Raw genomic sequence first — 18,207 nt, 5'->3', positions numbered from 1 at the left:
TTAGTGGGAAGGGATGGACAGCTGTATTATAATTTGTTAATGATGTGCCCCTAGGTCCATCCAACTACCTCTGCTAACTGCAGATGACAAGTCACCAGCCCAGTCCAGCCGGCCCACCTTATGTGCAATCTTCAGTCAGAAGAGGTACTGGGACGGGGCCTCTCTAACCCCAAAAAACTAAAAATGAAAGAATATCCTTTTACAATTATTAATTTTTTAACAATGTCAACAAAAAATGCCTTAAAAATTAGGTAGCAAACAAAAAAAAAAAATGATGGTCCTTACATCCGTACATCCACATATTCAATATAAATGCTCAATCATTAAAGGAGTTAAACAAAACAAAAGGAAGACCTATGGATTTTGGCATGTGGCCTTAGTCATGGTCTGAACAGGTGACGGAAGTCATACAATTTCACTCTTTCTTGGATGACTCCCATATTGGATGAACGTTCGACACTTGTACCTTCCACCTGTTGTGATATCATCAATGGGGCACCGATTGGGAGCCTCTTATAGCCCATAATTGTCATTCTGCATTCTTTGCAGTATATACACACTACAACCTTAATATAGCTATGTAAACTGAAAATTTCTAAAAGATTGCTTTATAGAAAGAGCAGAGTGAATAATGGAAATGCAAGTACTCGTAAAAATACCTGGTCTTCTAGGGGTTAAAAAGTCAACATTAGTTATCACTTGCTCAATCTAGATCACATGACCAATAGGGATAAATACATATACAGAAGCCTCTTCAAAATGTGTTGTACAAAATACTGCTTACCCCTAATGTATATAATCTGTGGGTATCACTAAAAAACAACCAGGGTAAGTATATACATGTATGCAGGGTTGGTGTGGGAGTGGAAATGTGTATGGGGGGCCTAACTAGAATCTGGAGGGGTTAGAAATGTGTATGGGGGGGCTAACTACATTATGAAGGGCGGTGGAAATATGTATGGGGGGCTAACTACAATATGAAGAGGGGGGGTGGAAATGTGTATGGGTGGCCTATTTAAAATCTGGAGGGGCCAAATGTTAAATTCTTTTGGGGGTTGTATAATAAGGACGGGGGCAGTGTGTATGAGGGGGCCCAATGTAAAATTCATGGGGGAGCTCAGTGTACGATGAGAAGGCTCTATGTAAAATTCATTCGGGGCACCCATTATGAGACCCTATAATGAGGGGCCCATTATGTAAAACTTGGGGGGGGGTGCAATGTGTAGAATTAATGAGGGGGTCCAGTATATAGAATACAAGACCTAGTTTGGAAAATGCATAAAAGTGACAGCATATAAGATGTTTGGGGACAAAATACAGAAAAAAAAACTATTTATATGTAGAGGGAACCTGCCAGCAGGGAGTTTCCCAGTACCCAGCGCTCTGTGCAGCAAGTTATCCACTTTATATAATAATAGAATTAAATAATGTGTAGATACTATGTGTAAATGAATAACTAGGAGGAAAGTTGTATAAATGTATAATTGAAGGGGTGTTATATGCTCATTATTAATTTGGAGGGGGTTATATGTATAATAATAATTAGGACATGTAAAAAAACCTATTTATAGATTTTGTATATAAATAACAAGTAGATTGTTATATAACACATTTTTAGTAGGGGAAATGTATAAAAATAATTAGAAGGGACATTAAAAAGATAAATCAATTCATTAAAATAGTTCACAGGGGAACCCCAGTAATTTTTCATATGCTGGGGGCACAGAGAAGTTTCTTATGTAGATTCTTTAGAAGTACAGTGTGGGACATTGTCTTATCTAGGTGACATTATACTGTAAGTATCTGTGGTATTTTTAGGGGCGCAGTGAGGGGGATCTGCTTCCCAGAGCTGAATACATCTGCCAAAAAATTCTGCAACCAGATTTTAAGATGATTCTGGACATGAAGGAGAAGACATGTCACCTGTGAGGTACTAGATCCTACTTCTTTCTGTGTCAGATCAGTATTGTATTCACAAGTCCGACCCTGCATGTATACATATATTTATAATACAGTAATATGAGTATGTACACAGTTAAATGTAATTCAATAGATTCCAGTGATATGCATCTGGGAGTTAGTTTGGAGGGACAAGATGATGAGGAGTAAATGGGACACAGATGTATTATGGGAGGATAAGGAGGAAATATGCAAATAGAAAAAGATAGATTACATATATGAAGAAAGGGAGAAAATATAAAGAAGAATATGTCATTAAAAGGCATGCATAGAGCATGGCTATAACCTAATGGCATAAATGAGTCAAACTAAAGGGGCTGACCAAACATGTCGTAGCTTCATACAATATAAATATATAAATAAAGGTGAAGAATATGCTCTGAACATCAGGAAATTCTTTAATGGTGTAAACATATATGTAAGAAAGCGCATTTTATCTTTAAGGGGAATTCAGATTTAATAGTTTTCCAAATGTATACATGAAGCCAGAGATATTGCGAAATTATAAATATTCATAATGATAAAATTGAATGTTCACAACATAACCAGCCCATTATCCCCATCTATAAAGTATAACAGGGTAAAGTATGTCGAGACCGCTTAGTAATGAAGAATCAAATTGGGTCTCAGATTTAAGCCATGTCTCTGTCAACAGTCCAATAAAAAACAGTTTCTTCTGTGGTTTACCCCTCTTATTGGTCTGCACACTTTTTCAATTCCTTTTCATGGGAGAGTATGCAACTCCTGCATTTAAATCACAGAAGTGCTCGGACACTGCAGAGCAAAAAAAAAAAAAAAAAATCCGCTTCTCGTGATGTGTTTTTAAAAGTTGATTTAAAAGACTAACATATAAGCAATTACAAATAGGTCTTCAAGACGCATATCAAACCCAGATTTAGTAATTGACAGTGTGCCACTCTATGTGTAAACAGACGTCATATTACTACAGCAGCACAGATGGACTGCGGAGGCGAAATATATAAATGCTTTTTTCTGAGTTCCATCTCTCCCTGCGGAATGGGGCCCTTGTGCAGTAACACGGGCCGCTTTGCCATCCATGCCTGCCTGCCTCGCTCCTCTTCATTTGTGGCCACCTGGCCTACCACTTCATTTGTCGCAGACGGCGACCGCCCCAATGATTTGAACACCGGCCACCTCACTCGTCCATCTTCTCTGTGGCCAGCCTAAGACATCTGAAGCCGCCCGGCCCACTCCTGCCATCTGCCATCTGCTTGCGGCAGCACGGCCTGTCCATCTCATCCGCGGCAGTCTCATCGCCCTACTTTGTCATATATATATATATATATACATATATATATATATATATATATATGCATCTTTGTATACATGTATATGCTGTATGGTGAGTGTGTGTGTGATAAACTTATAGTTCACTTTTGGTGCTTACTGTTGTATGGGGGATGTATACTTAATAAGATGCTCTTCAAGATAATTAATACAACACTGTTTAGAAATGCAGATTTAGTATATACATACCTTGTACATGGTCAAGTTGATTCATAAAGACCCAGAATTTAGATAGAAACCTATTAATGACTCGCCTTTCTACTGTGTGTTGTGGAATTCTGCAAGTGATAGTTAGTTTTTGATTCCCACAAAAAATGCTATAAAAAGTGAGCAAAAAAAAACATTTGTACTCCAGAATGATACTGTTGCAAAGTACAACATGCCCCGCAAAAAACAAGCTATCAACCAGCTCCATAGCCAAAAAAAGTAATCCTTGGTCCAATTACAGCAAAAATTTTAAAACTCCAATTGTCACTAGGACAAAAGAAAAAAAATTGTGTAGAACTTCAATTATAAAATATACAGTTTCAACTTACATACAAATTCAACTTAAGAACAAACCTCCAGACCCTATCTTGTATGTAACCCGGGGACTGCCTGTAAATGTTACTACATTCAGAGAAGAGATAATATCAACTAATATTCATGTTTTTAACCCTTCTCTATGCAGAACTATCTAAGAACACACTTTCTCTCTCATTCCCTTTTATTTTGTGATATTTTGTGAACATTCAAACCCAGAACATGTCCATAAAGCTATATGTAACACCAAAAACACACACATGTTCTGGAATAAAGTTTTTATTTCACACCATCCTCCATTATTTACACCTATGTTATGATGTTTTCACTCTCATTCTTATGATCCGCGGAGGGTTCTGTTATTGTGCAGCTAATACAATGGTGCACATCTAAAAGTGACTTTATTATCTCATTAGCTTGGTTTATGGATATATAGTTATTTATTTGGGTGACCATTGTGTAAGGAACATACAATGATAGATTTGTGTGAATTTTCTAGCTGAAAAGCAGATATCTAGTTATTACAGTTTTAGTGATATTATGATTATTTATTTATGTGAACATATCAATATGGGACATTTGTGAACTCTACACATCTATTACATTTAGGAGATGTGAAGGTAAATAGTTTCTGTTTGGAGCACATTTTTTGCCATCAAAGTGAAAATTTAAGTATTTTTTTTGTAGAATGTTTCATTTCGAATCAAAGTTGCATGAAGGCGCCTATGTCTATAAACTCTTTGATGCTATTTTGAAAATGGGGCAAGTGTCTGCTTTCAGAAAATATCGGTCCCTCTTCCCAATGGGCCTCACAAGTCTAATCAGCCTACCAGTAATTTTTTGGAGTGTGGGAGGAAATCGGAGGACCCGGAGGAAACCCACGCAGACACAGAGAGAACATACAAACTCTTTGCAGATGTTGACCAGCGCTGCAAGGCTGTAGTGCTAACTACTGAGCCACCGTGCTGCCCATCAATCTTCCTATCGGCTATCTATCTCCTATAAAATTCTCCAAAATTACAGTTTGTTTTACCATACTAAAGGGAGCCTCTTGCTGACTGGTGACTGGTCATAAAATAGTTTAATTTTGTGGCCCCACTTTTAGTTTTGCCCAGGGCCCCACTTTGTCTAGAACCGGCCCTGATAATATGAATATCTCAGGGGGTTAACAATCTTCCTAAAAGCTGTTTCTGATAGTTTGAGGGGTGCAGATTTGAAAATGGGTTGATTATATAGAGGGTTGTTTAACATGTAAAATTTAATTTAAAACAGTATTTATCCCCAAAATAGTCAATTCCAAAAATACGGAAAAACCATATTCGATTTGTAAGCCGCGTGACATCAAAATAAATTATCCAGATATTTCAAAAATTATGAAAATGTAAAGTAGACATATAGAAAATGTTATTCAGAAACTTATTTAGGTAGTAAATCTATCTGCCTGAAAACACAATTATTTTGAATTTCGAAAATGGCAAATTTTTTAAAAAATTCATCAAATTTTTTTTTTGTACATAAATGCAAAACTAATCAGCCAATATTTACCACTAAAATGAAGTACAACATGTGAAGAAAAAATATTCTCAGAATCGCTTTGATAAGTAACATTGTTCAAAAGTTATAACTAGAGATGAGCGAACACTAAAATGCTCGGGTACTCGTTATTCGAGACGAACTTTTCCCGATGCTCGAGTGCTCGTCTCGAATAACGAACCCCATTGAAGTCAATGGGAGACTCGAGCATTTTTCAAGGGGACCAAGGCTCTGCACAGGGAAGCTTGGCCAAACACCTGGGAACCTCAGAAAAGGATGGAAACACCACGGAAATGGACAGGAAACAGCAGGGGCAGCATGCATGGATGCCTCTGAGGCTGCTTAATCGTACCATTATGCCAAAATTATGGGCAACAGCATGGCCATGACAGAGTGACAGAATGAAGCTAGATAGCATCTAAAACATCCAATAATTGACCCTGACACTATAGGGGACGGCATGCAGAGGCAGCGGCAGCAGGCTAGAGAGTGGCATGGCGACATACCCTAATTGGACTCAGGCTTCAAACCAATGGGTGTCAGAGAGGAACCAAAGGAGGTGAGCAAGAAGCGCTCAAATAATATCGGTACATGATAAAAGTTTGCCAGTATATTTTGTGGATTACACAGCAGGGTGGCGACAAAGTTAACATGGAAGCCATGAAAACAACCCAAAATTCTGCCTGACACAGCTCGTTTGATAAGGGGACCATGTATGCTTACAGTTCATGCCAGTCGCTGCACTGGCTGCCAGTCTCCTTTCGAATACAGTTTAAAATAATAATAACCCTCATCCATAAAGCTCTGTATAATGCTGCACCCCCCTACCTCTCCTCTCTTATCTCAGTCTATCGCCCAACCCGTGCTCTTAGATCCGCCAGTGATCTTAGATTAACCTCTACCCTAGTGCGGACCTCCCACTCGCGTCTCCAAGACTTCTCTAGAGCTGCACCAATTCTATGGAATGCTCTGCCCCGGACTATCAGACTAATACCTAACCTCCAAAGTTTCAAACGTGCTCTTAAAACCCATTTCTTTAGGCAAGCCTATAACACTCATTAACTGCATGAAGTTTTAACTCTTCTACTAACCCGTCCTGTGTCGTCCTCCCATCTGTTATCCAGCAACCAACAGGCACCAGACTTCTCTGCAGTCCCATTCACCCTGGACCTGGTATATAAGATGACGGCTGAGTGGTTCAAGCGACAGCAATTCCATTTATTATATTTTTTTCTATTCCCTAAGAAGAATGGCTTGACCATTAAATATTCTTTTACCTCGTGTTACCCCATCATCTTCATAAACCGTAAGCTCTGGCGAGCAGGGACCTCACTCCTGTTGTTCCATACAAATGTTGTGCTCTGTTACATTACATTTGTATTTGTTTCCTATGATTTGTAAAGCGCTACAGAATATGATGACGCTATATAAATAAAGATTATTATTATTATTATTATGGAGGCAGTGAACTAGTAGTAGATTAAAGGTGCTGCAACTATGTTAGTTGGATCTTGGGATGGAGCTGGCGCTCTGCAGCCAGGCGAGCTTTCGCCAATCCAAGCCCCTGTCTCTAGGCTACTCCCCAAACAGCACTTCTAAGAACCTTTTGTATAAGATCAAGTGTAGTAGCGTTCTTATAAGTTTAGGATATGGCGGGTGAGGGGAATGTAAACAGATGCGCAAGAAGCGCTGAAATAATATCCCTAAATGGTAAAAGTTTGCAAGTATATTTTGTGGATTACACAGCAGGGTGGCGACAAAGTTAACAACTTTGATGTGGAATGCCCTGTAATAGCTCTTGGGCGGTGTGCCTTTTATCGCCTAGGCTCAGCAGTTTCAGCACCGCCTGCTGTCGCTTAGCGACGGCACTGCTGCTGTGCCTAGAGCTACCGACTGATGGCGCCATGCCCACGGATGGTAATTCGGAGGAGGAGGAGGTGGAGGAGGGGTGGGAGGAGGTATAGTAGGCCTTTGAGACCTGGACCGAGGTAGGCCCCGCAATTCTCTGCGTCGGCAGTATATGACCAGCCCCAGGGTCAGACTCGGTCCCAGCCTGCACCAAGTTAAGTGTAGTAGCGTTCTTATAAGTTTGGGATATGGCGGGTGAGGGGAATGTAAACAGATGCGCAAGAAGCGCATGATGCGCATGGAGCTGGCGCTCCGCTGCCAGGCGAGCTTTCGCCAATCCAAGCCCCTGTCTCTAGGCTACTCCCCAAACAGCACTTCTAAGAACCTTTTGTATAAGATCAAGTGTAGTAGCGTTCTTATAAGTTTAGGATATGCCGGGTGAGGGGAATGTAAACAGATGCGCAAGAAGCGCTGAAATAATATCCCTAAATGGTAAAAGTTTGCCAGTATATTTTGTGGATAACACAGCAGGGTGGCGACAAAGTTAACAACTTTGATGTGGAATCCATGAAAACAACCCAAATTTCTGCCTGACACACCTCGTTTGATAAAGGGACGATGTATGGAGGCAGCTATATGGACGACTTTTGGAGGTAGCAATGGAGACAACGTGTGGAGGCTGCTATGGAGACAATTTAATTTGGATAGTGCCTGTATGTGGCAGTCCCAAACATTTTTCAAACCAGAGGAGCAGGTAGGTGGCCCTCCAGTAAAATGGAATAGATTGAGTGCCTGTATGTGGCAGTCCCAAAAATTTTTCAAACCAGAGGAGCAGGTAGGTGGCCCTCCAGTAAAATGGAATAGATTGAGTGCCTGTATGTGGCAGTCCCAAAAATTTTTTAAAACAGAGGACCGGGTAGGTGGCCCTCCAGAAAAATGGAATAGATTGAGTGCCTGTATGTGGCAGTCCCAAAAATTTTTCAAACCAGAGGAGCAGGTAGGTGGCCCTCCAGTAAAATGGAATAGATTGAGTGCCTGTATGTGGCAGTCCCAAAAATGTTTCAAACCAGAGGAGCAGGTAGGTGGCCCTGCAGTAAAATGGAATAGATTGAGTGCCTGTATGTGGCAGTCCCAAAAATTTTTCAAACCAGAGGAGCAGGTAGGTGGCCCTCCAGTAAAATGGAATAGATTGAGTGCCTGTATGTGGCAGTCCCAAAAATGTTTCAAACCAGAGGAGCAGGTAGGTGGCCCTGCAGTAAAATGGAATAGATTGAGTGCCTGTATGTGGCACTCACAAAAATTGTTTCAAACAGAGGACCGGGTAGGTGGCCCTCCAGAAAAATTAAATGCATGAAGTACTATAGCAAGAGCCAGTGGGCCCTGTCAAAAAATAGCCATTTTCCTCTGCTTTACTGTACAAAGAGGAGGAGAAGGAGGAAAATGAGGAGGAGGAGGAGTGGATCAATTATTCAGGTTGAGCTTCCTTCACCTGGTGGAGATTGGAAATTCTGAGAAATCCAGCCTTTATTCATTTTAATAAGCGTCAGCCTGTCAGCGCTGTCAGTCGACAGGCGTGTACGCTTATCGGTGATGATGCCACCAGCTGCACTGAAAACCCGCTCGGACAAGACGCTAGCGGCAGGGCAGGCAAGAACCTCCAAGGCGTACAGCGCCAGTTCGTGCCACATGTCCAGCTTTGAAACCCAGTAGTTGTAGGGAGCTGTGTGATCATTTAGGACGATGGTATGGTCAGCTACGTACTCCCTCACCATCTTTCTGTAAAGATCAGCCCTACTCTGCCGAGACTGGGGACAGGTGACAGTGTCTTGCTGGGGTGACATAAAGCTGGCAAAAGCCTTGTAAAGCGTACCCTTGCCAGTGCTGGACAAGCTGCCTGCTCGCCTACTCTCCCTCGCTACTTGTCCCGCAGAACTACGCACTCTGCCGCTAGCGCTGTCAGAAGGGAAATACTGTTTCAGATTGTGCACCAGGGCCTGCTGGTATTCATGCATTCTCACACTCCTTTCCTCTGCAGGGATGAGAGTGGGAAGATTTTGCTTGTACCGTGGGTCCAGGAGAGTGAACACCCAGTAATCGGTGCTGGAATAAATTCTTTGAACGCGAGGGTCACGGGATAGGCAGCCTAGCATGAAATCTGCCATATGCGCCAAAGTACCAACGCGTAAGAATTCACTCCCCTCACTGGCCTGACTGTCCATTTCCTCCTCCTCCAACTCCTCCAACTCCTCTTCTTCTGCCCATACACGCTGAACAGTGAAGGACTCAACAATGGTCCCCTCTTGTGTCTCGCCAACATTCTCCTCCTCTTCCTCCTCATCCTCCTCCACCTCCACCTCCTCCGATATGCGCTGAGAAACAGACCTGAGGGTGCTTTGGCTATCAACAAGGGAATATTCTTCCCCTGTCTCTTGTGACGAGCGCAAAGCTTCCGACTTCATGCTGACCAGAGAGTTTTTCAACAGGCCAAGCAGCGGGATGGTGAGGCTGATGATGGCGGCATCGCCACTGACCATCTGTGTTGACTCCTCAAAGTTACTCAGCACCTGACAGATATCAGACATCCACGTCCACTCCTCATTGTAGACTTGAGGAAGCTGACTGACCTGACTACCAGTTCTGGTGGAAGTTGACATCTGGCAGTCTACAATCGCTCTGCGCTGCTGGTAAACTCTGGATAACATGGTCAGTGTTGAATTCCACCTCGTGGGCACGTCGCACAACAGTCGGTGAGCGGGCAGTTGGAGGCGGCGCTGCGCTGCCCTGAGAGTGGCAGCATCTGGGCTGGACTTCCTGAAATGCGCACAGATGCGGCGCACCTTCGTGAGCAAATCAGACAGATTGGGGTATGTCTTGAGGAAACGCTGAACTATCAGATTTAACACATGGGCCAGGCATGGCTCATGTGTCAGTCTGCCGAGTTGCAGAGCCGCCACCAGGTTACGGCCGTTGTCACACACAACCATTCCCGGCTTGAGGTTCAGCGGTGCCAGCCACAGATCAGTCTGCGCCGTGATGCCCTGTAATAGCTCTTGGGCGGTGTGCCTTTTGTCGCCTAGGCTCAGCAGTTTGAGCACCGCCTGCTGTCGCTTAGCGACGGCACTGCTGCTGTGCCTAGAGCTACCGACTGATGGCGCCGTGCCCACGGATGGTAGTTCGGAGGAGGAGGTGGAGGAGGGGTGGGAGGAGGAGGAGGCATAGTAGGCCTGAAACACCTGGACCGAGGTAGGCCCCGCAATCCTCGGCGTCGGCAGTATATGAGCAGCCCCAGGGTCAGACTCGGTCCCAGCCTCCACCAAGTTAACCCAATGTGCCGTCAGCGATATATAGTGGCCCTGCCCGGCAGCACTCGTCCACGTGTCCGTGGTCAGGTGGACCTTGTCAGAAACGGCGTTGGTCAGGGCACGGATGATGTTGTCTGACACGTGCTGGTGCAGGGCTGGGACGGCACATCGGGAAAAGTAGTGGCGGCTGGGGACCGAATACCGAGGGGCGGCCGCCGCCATGAGGTTGCGAAAGGCCTCGGTCTCTACTAGCCTATAGGGCAGCATATCCAGGCTAAGCAATCTGGAGATGTGCACATTAAGGGCTTGGGCGTGCGGGTGGGTTGCACTATATTTGCGTTTCCGCTCCAGCGTCTGGGGTATGGAGAGCTGAACGCTGGTGGATGCTGTGGAGGATCGTGGAGGCGACGATGGGGTTTTTGTGGCAGGGTCCTGGGCAGGGGGCTGACTAGCAGCTGACACAGGGGAGGGAGCAGTGGTGTGCACGGCCGGAGGTGAACGGGCTTGTTGCCACTGAGTGGGGTGTTTAGCATTCATATGCCTGCGCATACTGGTGGTAGTTAAGCTAGTAGTGGTGGAACCCTTGCTGAGCCTGGTTTGGCAAATGTTGCACACCACAGTCCGTCGGTCATCCGGTGTTTCCTTAAAGAACCTCCAGACTTCTGAAGATCTAGCCCTCGCCGCAAGAGCCCTCGCCACGGGAGCTTCACTAGTTGACACATTTGGCGCTGATGCACCAGCTCTGGCCCTGCCTCTCCGTCTGGCCCCACCACTGCCTCTTCCAACCTGTTCTGGTCGAGGACTCTCCTCCGTTTCAGAAGCACTGTGTTCACCCGGCCTCTCAACCCAGCTTGGGTCTGTCACCTCATCATCCTCCGATCCCTCAGTCTGCTCCCCCCTCGGACTTCCTGCCCTGACAACAACTTCCCCACTGTCTGACAACCGTGTCTCCTCATCGTCGGACACCTCTTTACACACTTCCACTACGTCAAGAAGGTCATCATCACCCACAGACTGTGACTGGTGGAAAACCTGGGCATCGGAAAATTGCTCAGCAGCAACCGGACAAGTGGTTTGTGACTGTGGGAAGGGTCCAGAAAACAGTTCCTCAGAGTATGCCGGTTCAAATGCCAAATTTTCCTGGGAGGGGGCAGACTGGGGGGGAGGAGGCTGAGGTGCAGGAGCTGGAGGAGTGGCGATTTCGGTGACATGGGTGGACTGCGTGGAAGACTGACTGGTGGTGGACAAATTGCTCGAAGCATTGTCAGCAATCCACGACATCACCTGTTCGCACTGTTCTGGCCTCAACAGTGCTCTACCACGAGTCCCAGTAACTTCAGACATGAACCTAGGGAGTGTAGCTCTGCGGCGTTCCCCTGCTCCCTCATCAGCAGGTGGTGTCTCACCCCGCCCAGGACCACGGCCTCTGACCCCTGCAGTAGTTGGACGCCCACGTCCCCGCCCTCGTCCTCTACCCCTAGCCCTCGGGTTAAACATTTTTAAAATGAGAGTTATAACTTTATTTTTTTTTTAACTTTTTTTTGTTTTTTTTTGTGTTTTTTGTTTTTTTTTGTTTTTTTTGTTTTTTTTTGTGTTTTTTGTTTTTTTTTGAGTTTTTAAAACCAAACAATGCTATCCTATTGCTATGGCTATTTTCTAGCCAAGTATCAAAGCACACTACTATGCCAGATGAGATGACACTGAGTTAGTGCCTAATTGAAATCCAACCCCTACTAAATTTTCCCACTTCGGTCTTTGCTATGGATATGTGCGTCACTAAGCGCAGAACACAGCGGTCGCAAGTCTCACTACAAATTGCTCAGAATTGGCTAGTACATGCACTGCAGAAAGTACAGCCACCAGCAGATCAACCAGAAATCAAATATATAGAACGCTACTGTAGGCGTAAGTAAGCTCTTTGTATTCTCCTATGGCTATTTTCTAGCCAAGTATCAAAGCACACTACTATGCCAGATGAGATGACACTGAGTTAGTGCCTAATTGAAATCCAACCCCTACTAAATTTTCCCACTTCGGTCTTTGCTATGGATATGTGCGTCACTAAGCGCAGAACACAGCGGTCGCAAGTCTCACTACAAATTGCTCAGAATTGGCTAGTACATGCACTGCAGAAAGTACAGCCACCAGCAGATCAACCAGAAATCAAATATATAGAACGCTACTGTAGGCGTAAGTAAGCTCTTTGTATTCTCCTATGGCTATTTTCTAGCCAAGTATCAAAGCACACTACTATGCCAGATGAGATGACACTGAGTTAGTGCCTAATTGAAATCCAACCCCTACTAAATTTTCCCACTTCGGTCTTTGCTATGGATATGTGCGTCACTAAGCGCAGAACACAGCGGTCGCAAGTCTCACTACAAATTGCTCAGAATTGGCTAGTACATGCACTGCAGAAAGTACAGCCACCAGCAGATCAACCAGAAATCAAATATATAGAACGCTACTGTAGGCGTAAGTAAGCTCTTTGTATTCTCCTATGGCTATTTTCTAGCCAAGTATCAAAGCACACTACTATGCCAGATGAGATGACACTGAGTTAGTGCCTAATTGAAATCCAACCCCTACTAAATTTTCCCACTTCGGTCTTTGCTATGGATATGTGCGTCACTAAGCGCAGAACACAGCGGTCGCAAGTCTCACTACAAATTGCTCAGAATTGGCTAGTACATGCACTGCAGAAAGTACAGCCACCAGCAGATCAACCAGAAATCAAATATATAGAACGCTACTGTAGGCGTAAGTAAGCTCTTTGTATTCTCCTATGGCTATTTTCTAGCCAAGTATCAAAGCACACTACTATGCCAGATGAGATGACACTTCGTGCCTAATTGAAATCCAACCCCTACTAAATTTTCCCACTTCGGTCTTTGCTATGGATATGTGTGCCACTAAGAGCTAAACACAACGGTAGCAAGTCCCCCTGCTAATTCCTCACAAAATGGTACTAGATGCAAATTAAAATAAAAAAAGTAGAACGTTATTGTAGCCCTAAGAAGGGCTGTTGGGTTCTTTGAGAATCACTCCTGCCTAACAGTAAGCTAATAGAACACCCTAACGCTTTCCCTGACCAGCAGCAGCTCTCTCCCTAGCGGCATCCAGACACAGAATGATCCGAGCAGCGCGGGCAGCGGCTAGTCTATCCCAGGGTCACCTGATCTGGCCAGCCAACCACTGCTATCGACATGTAAGGGTACCACGTCATGCTGGGTGGAGTGCAGAGTCTCCTGGCTTGTGATTGGCTCTGTTTCTGGCCGCCAAAAAGCAAAACGGCGGGAGCTGCCATTTTCTCGAGCGGGCGAAGTATTCGTCCGAGCAACGAGCAGTTTCGAGTACCCTAATGCTCGACCGAGCATCAAGCTCGGACGAGCATGTTCGCTCATCTCTAGTTATAACCATATAAAGCAACCCATGTCAGAGTACAAAAGATGAGTTACATTGGCTATACAGAATATTCTGTAAACATTTTTTATGGTGATGACTATAAAACTCAAGGTAACCTTTGACAGCTACGCTTTTAACCCCTTAACGACCAGGCCCTTTTACCTTTTTGTATTTTAATTTTGCACTACCCACCTTTAAAAATCCATAACTTTTTATTTTTCCAGTTAGAGGGCTTGTTTTCTGCTTGCACTTCACAGTGACGGTATTTAATATTCCATGCCATGTACTGAGAGGCAGGAAAAAATGCATTTGCGCCATTCTCTTGTTGGCTTAGACTTTATGGCCTTCACTGTGCGCCCCAAATGACATGTCTACTTTATTCTTTGGGTCAGTACGATCTCGGTCATAGCAAATTTATATAGGTTTTATAATGTTTTTATACATTTACAAAAATTAAAACCTACTGTACAAAAATAAATTCTTATTTTGCCATCTTTTGGCGCTAATAACTTTTTCATACCTTGCAACTTTTGATGACATATTCATTGCTACCATTTTGACTGTACAGCCTTTTGATAATTTTTTATTTAATTTTTTCTATTTTTCAAAATGGCAAGAAAGTGGCATTTTTAACTTTGGACACTATTTACCGTTACGAGGTTAAACACCAGGAAAAAAACAATATATTTTAATAGAATGGACATATTGGGACGCGGTGATACCTAATCTAATGTTTATGATTTTTACTTCTTATTAAGATTTATATCAGTTATAGGAAATGGGGGGTGATTAGAATTTTTGAAAATGGTAAAAATATGGTCTACTAGGGTTTTCTAAGATTAACATTTTTTCTCTTTTTTTAGTAAATAGGCCTTATTTGGCATTTTCTTAAATGAACATTGAATATGAAGATTCAGATGGGGGCCATTCTTAAATAAGAGGATTTTTATTTTTTGTGCTTGCTACCACTCTCTGCGTTTTCCAAACATGCCGCCGGGCCCTCCATTAGCACCAGAAACACTGCAGTTTGTGTTGTACTGATAGTACAACAACAAAAGGTGTGCAGAATCATTTCTTGTTTTGCCAATTTTACTGCTCCACAGAACCCACCCATGTGGTGCCTCCACCCTCTTTCTGTTTTATCTTTCATTTGAAAACTGCAGAGGGATTATTCATAATGTCAGACAGGTGTCTGCTACTATGTATTTTGAGAGGATCAGTAATGCAACCTACATATTGTTTTTGGCAAGTGGTGCAGGCTATGAAATAAACAGCATATGTAGTGATGTAGTTGACGTACGAATTCACATTGTATTTTCTGTATGTTACATAAGATACACTGCTGTTGTCCGCATGCATGACTGCCCGGGAAATGTATAATGTATCATTAGTGTTCTGAGAGGAAGGGGGATATTTATCAGGACCTCTGCGCACCGCCAGTGGCGCAGAGGCCCTGAAATAATCACAAATGCTAGCTTATTGCTAGCTTTTGCGATTATTTTTCTCAATCCGCCACCTTCACGCCAGTGGGGCGTGAAGGGGCGTGAAGGGGGGGGGCGCGGCCGGCCGAGCGGGGGGCGCGGCCGGACTGGAGTGGGCCGGCGTGGGGCCAGCGTATGATAAATATCCCCCGAAGTCTCTTTTCTGACAAATAGGCTCACATATTTCACCAAACTTATTGTGGGTTTTTTTAAAAATAAATTCTATAACCCATTAATACATTTAAAAGTAACACATAGGGGCAAATTTACTTACCAGGTCCAGTCGCGATCCCCGATTCGGACGGTCAGACGAGGATGAAGTCCGGCGCGATTCATGAAGATCGTGTGGCCGAACTCCTGCATCCATCGCTTCCCTGCCATGTCTTCCCTGCCGATGTGCGTGTCTTGCAACACAATTCTAAATGCTAAATCCGTATGTTGTCTGAATCCGTCGGGTTGTCTGACGGCCATGCCCCCCAATTTCTGTTGCGTACAAGCCGGCGCCAAAATCCGATCGCATGCGCCAAAATCCCAGGGCAATTTGGTGCAAAACGGAAATCGCTGGGAAACCCAACGAAAATGCGCTCCACGGACCCTTAGTAAATGAGCCCCAAAGTTTGCTGTAATGATGGGGCAGGATGCATTCTGCACATAGTTTGGGTAACATGAATATACAGGTTTCATCAGAAAGCAAAACTCCTCGGGCTTTGCTACATTACCTCAAAGAGGTTGTCCAGTTTCAGAAAATAAATGTTACTGTTTGTACAATAAAATTTATACAATTTTCTAATGTACTTCTTGTATCAATTCATTGAGGTTTTCTAGATTTCTGCTTGCTGACATTCTGTAGGAAACTTTATCATTTACTTCCTGTCAATAAAATACGGTCCATGGCCATGTGATGTCACACAGGTGGATTATTAGAATCACAAAGAGTAAGAGAGTTGTATAATATTGGCAGATCTGCACCTTGGTAGCAGACAGGTTCTGCTCTGAAATAAAAACCATTGCATGTACATCTACATATGAGATTTATCCTGCACTAGTAACTACATTTTCACTTTGCTTTTTTTTATACTGAAGGGTTCCAGGACTCCGTATCATTTGTGGTGCCCTTACTTCAAGGCTTAATTTGAAAATGATCCTCCAGTATAAGAAGGTAGAATACATAGTGCCGGGATGAGGGTTAGGTGCGGGTAGGAGATTGCCATGTGCTGGCTTGGGCTTCTTACATACTGGGGAATGTACTGGCCTGGACTACCTATATACTGGCGCATATTTTGGCCTGGGCTACCTATGTACTGGAGGCATGTGCTGGCTTAAATATATACTGGGGACATCATAGTCAGTATATACTGACATCATGTGCTAGTATGGGCAACCTATATACTTGTATATGCTGGGTGGGGCTACCTATATAATGGGGGGATTTGCTGTGATACATATATATCAAGGATTTGGTGCTATATAAATGAATGAGGAAATGCTAGTGTTAATTATGAATTAATGAGGGGGAAACTGTACTGTAGTATAAATTATAATATTTTGAGGGGTCACAGTGTATTATCTATATATGCCGAGCACACATTTGTGTGAACATTAGCTATTGTCTAGGGAACGTGATATAGACAAGAGGATTGCCAACAATGAAGCAACCAGGAAAAAGACTGGGATGGATCAGGCCAACACAGACATATATAAACAGTTGCAACCCAATTTGAACTTCAAGTGATAAATGTGTCGATCCAAATGCAGCCCATGTGTGCAGTACATTTAATGCAGGTGTAATGGCAGGACACAGACAAGGACAGTGAGCCCTGACACTGAGACCCCCAATCTGTCCCTACATACTTATTGGGTCCCCCCTAACCGGAGGCTAATAACTGGGCGACGTTCCCTCCCTGGGTAAGATGTGAACACGTAACAATACAGACAAACAAACACAATAAGGCAAGGTATATAATCCGAGTCAGCAGCAGCGGGGAATAACAATACCCAAATCACAATCCACATAGAGAAGTCAGGACACAGGCAAGAGATCAGAAACCAGAACTAGAGAATGCAAGAGAAGCTAGTGAACACAGCAAGATAGCAGTTTGACCAGCAAGGCATGATGGGAGCAGGCAGGTATTTATGCAGTTCCCAGCAGCACACTGGAGGAACTGTCAATCAGGCTAGTAACCCTTGCTGGGCAGGGCTGAAATGCACGGAGCAGGGTGTGGTTCAGTAAATCCAAGCCACAGTTCACACACAAATCAACGCCTCCTATTCTGCCAACTGCGGATAGTGTGACGTTTTGGCACAAACGTTACAGCAGGTATATGTTTATGTGTGGTTATTTACTTCTGATATATATATTTATGTTTGAAGTATAATAATTTTTAGTATATATTTATATGTGCAGCATATTCATTGGTATCTATTGCAATCTGTGTTTGGTATATTCATTTCAGGGATATATTTATATTTTCATGTAAATATTTCTGGCATACATTTATATGTGTAGTATTTTCATACTTGAAAAAGGTGTAAATTTACACCGAAACATGGAATAAAGGTTCACCCCTTTCAACACATCTCGGAGTGCTGCCTCTTCACTTTCTAGGGGATTGTTTGGGATTCACTGCCAAGGAATCAACGGCTATTGCACCCATTTTCAGCTGTGCTGCTTTGGACTTTTCTTTTTATAGTATTTTCACTATAGACATAGTTTTCTATTTGCAGTAGATTTATTGCTGGTCGGCCTTATTTTAGATGATTCCATAGCACTTATCATTACTAAGGCTCTTTACGATAGTTCTACGTTAGTCTTTGAAGCTCTGCAGCTTTTTAGATTTATTAATTTCCCC

The sequence above is a fragment of the Engystomops pustulosus genome, chromosome 5 (genome assembly GCF_040894005.1).
Source record: "Engystomops pustulosus chromosome 5, aEngPut4.maternal, whole genome shotgun sequence".
Classification (NCBI taxonomy): domain Eukaryota; kingdom Metazoa; phylum Chordata; class Amphibia; order Anura; family Leptodactylidae; genus Engystomops; species Engystomops pustulosus.
This window is presented reverse-complemented; position numbering follows the sequence as displayed.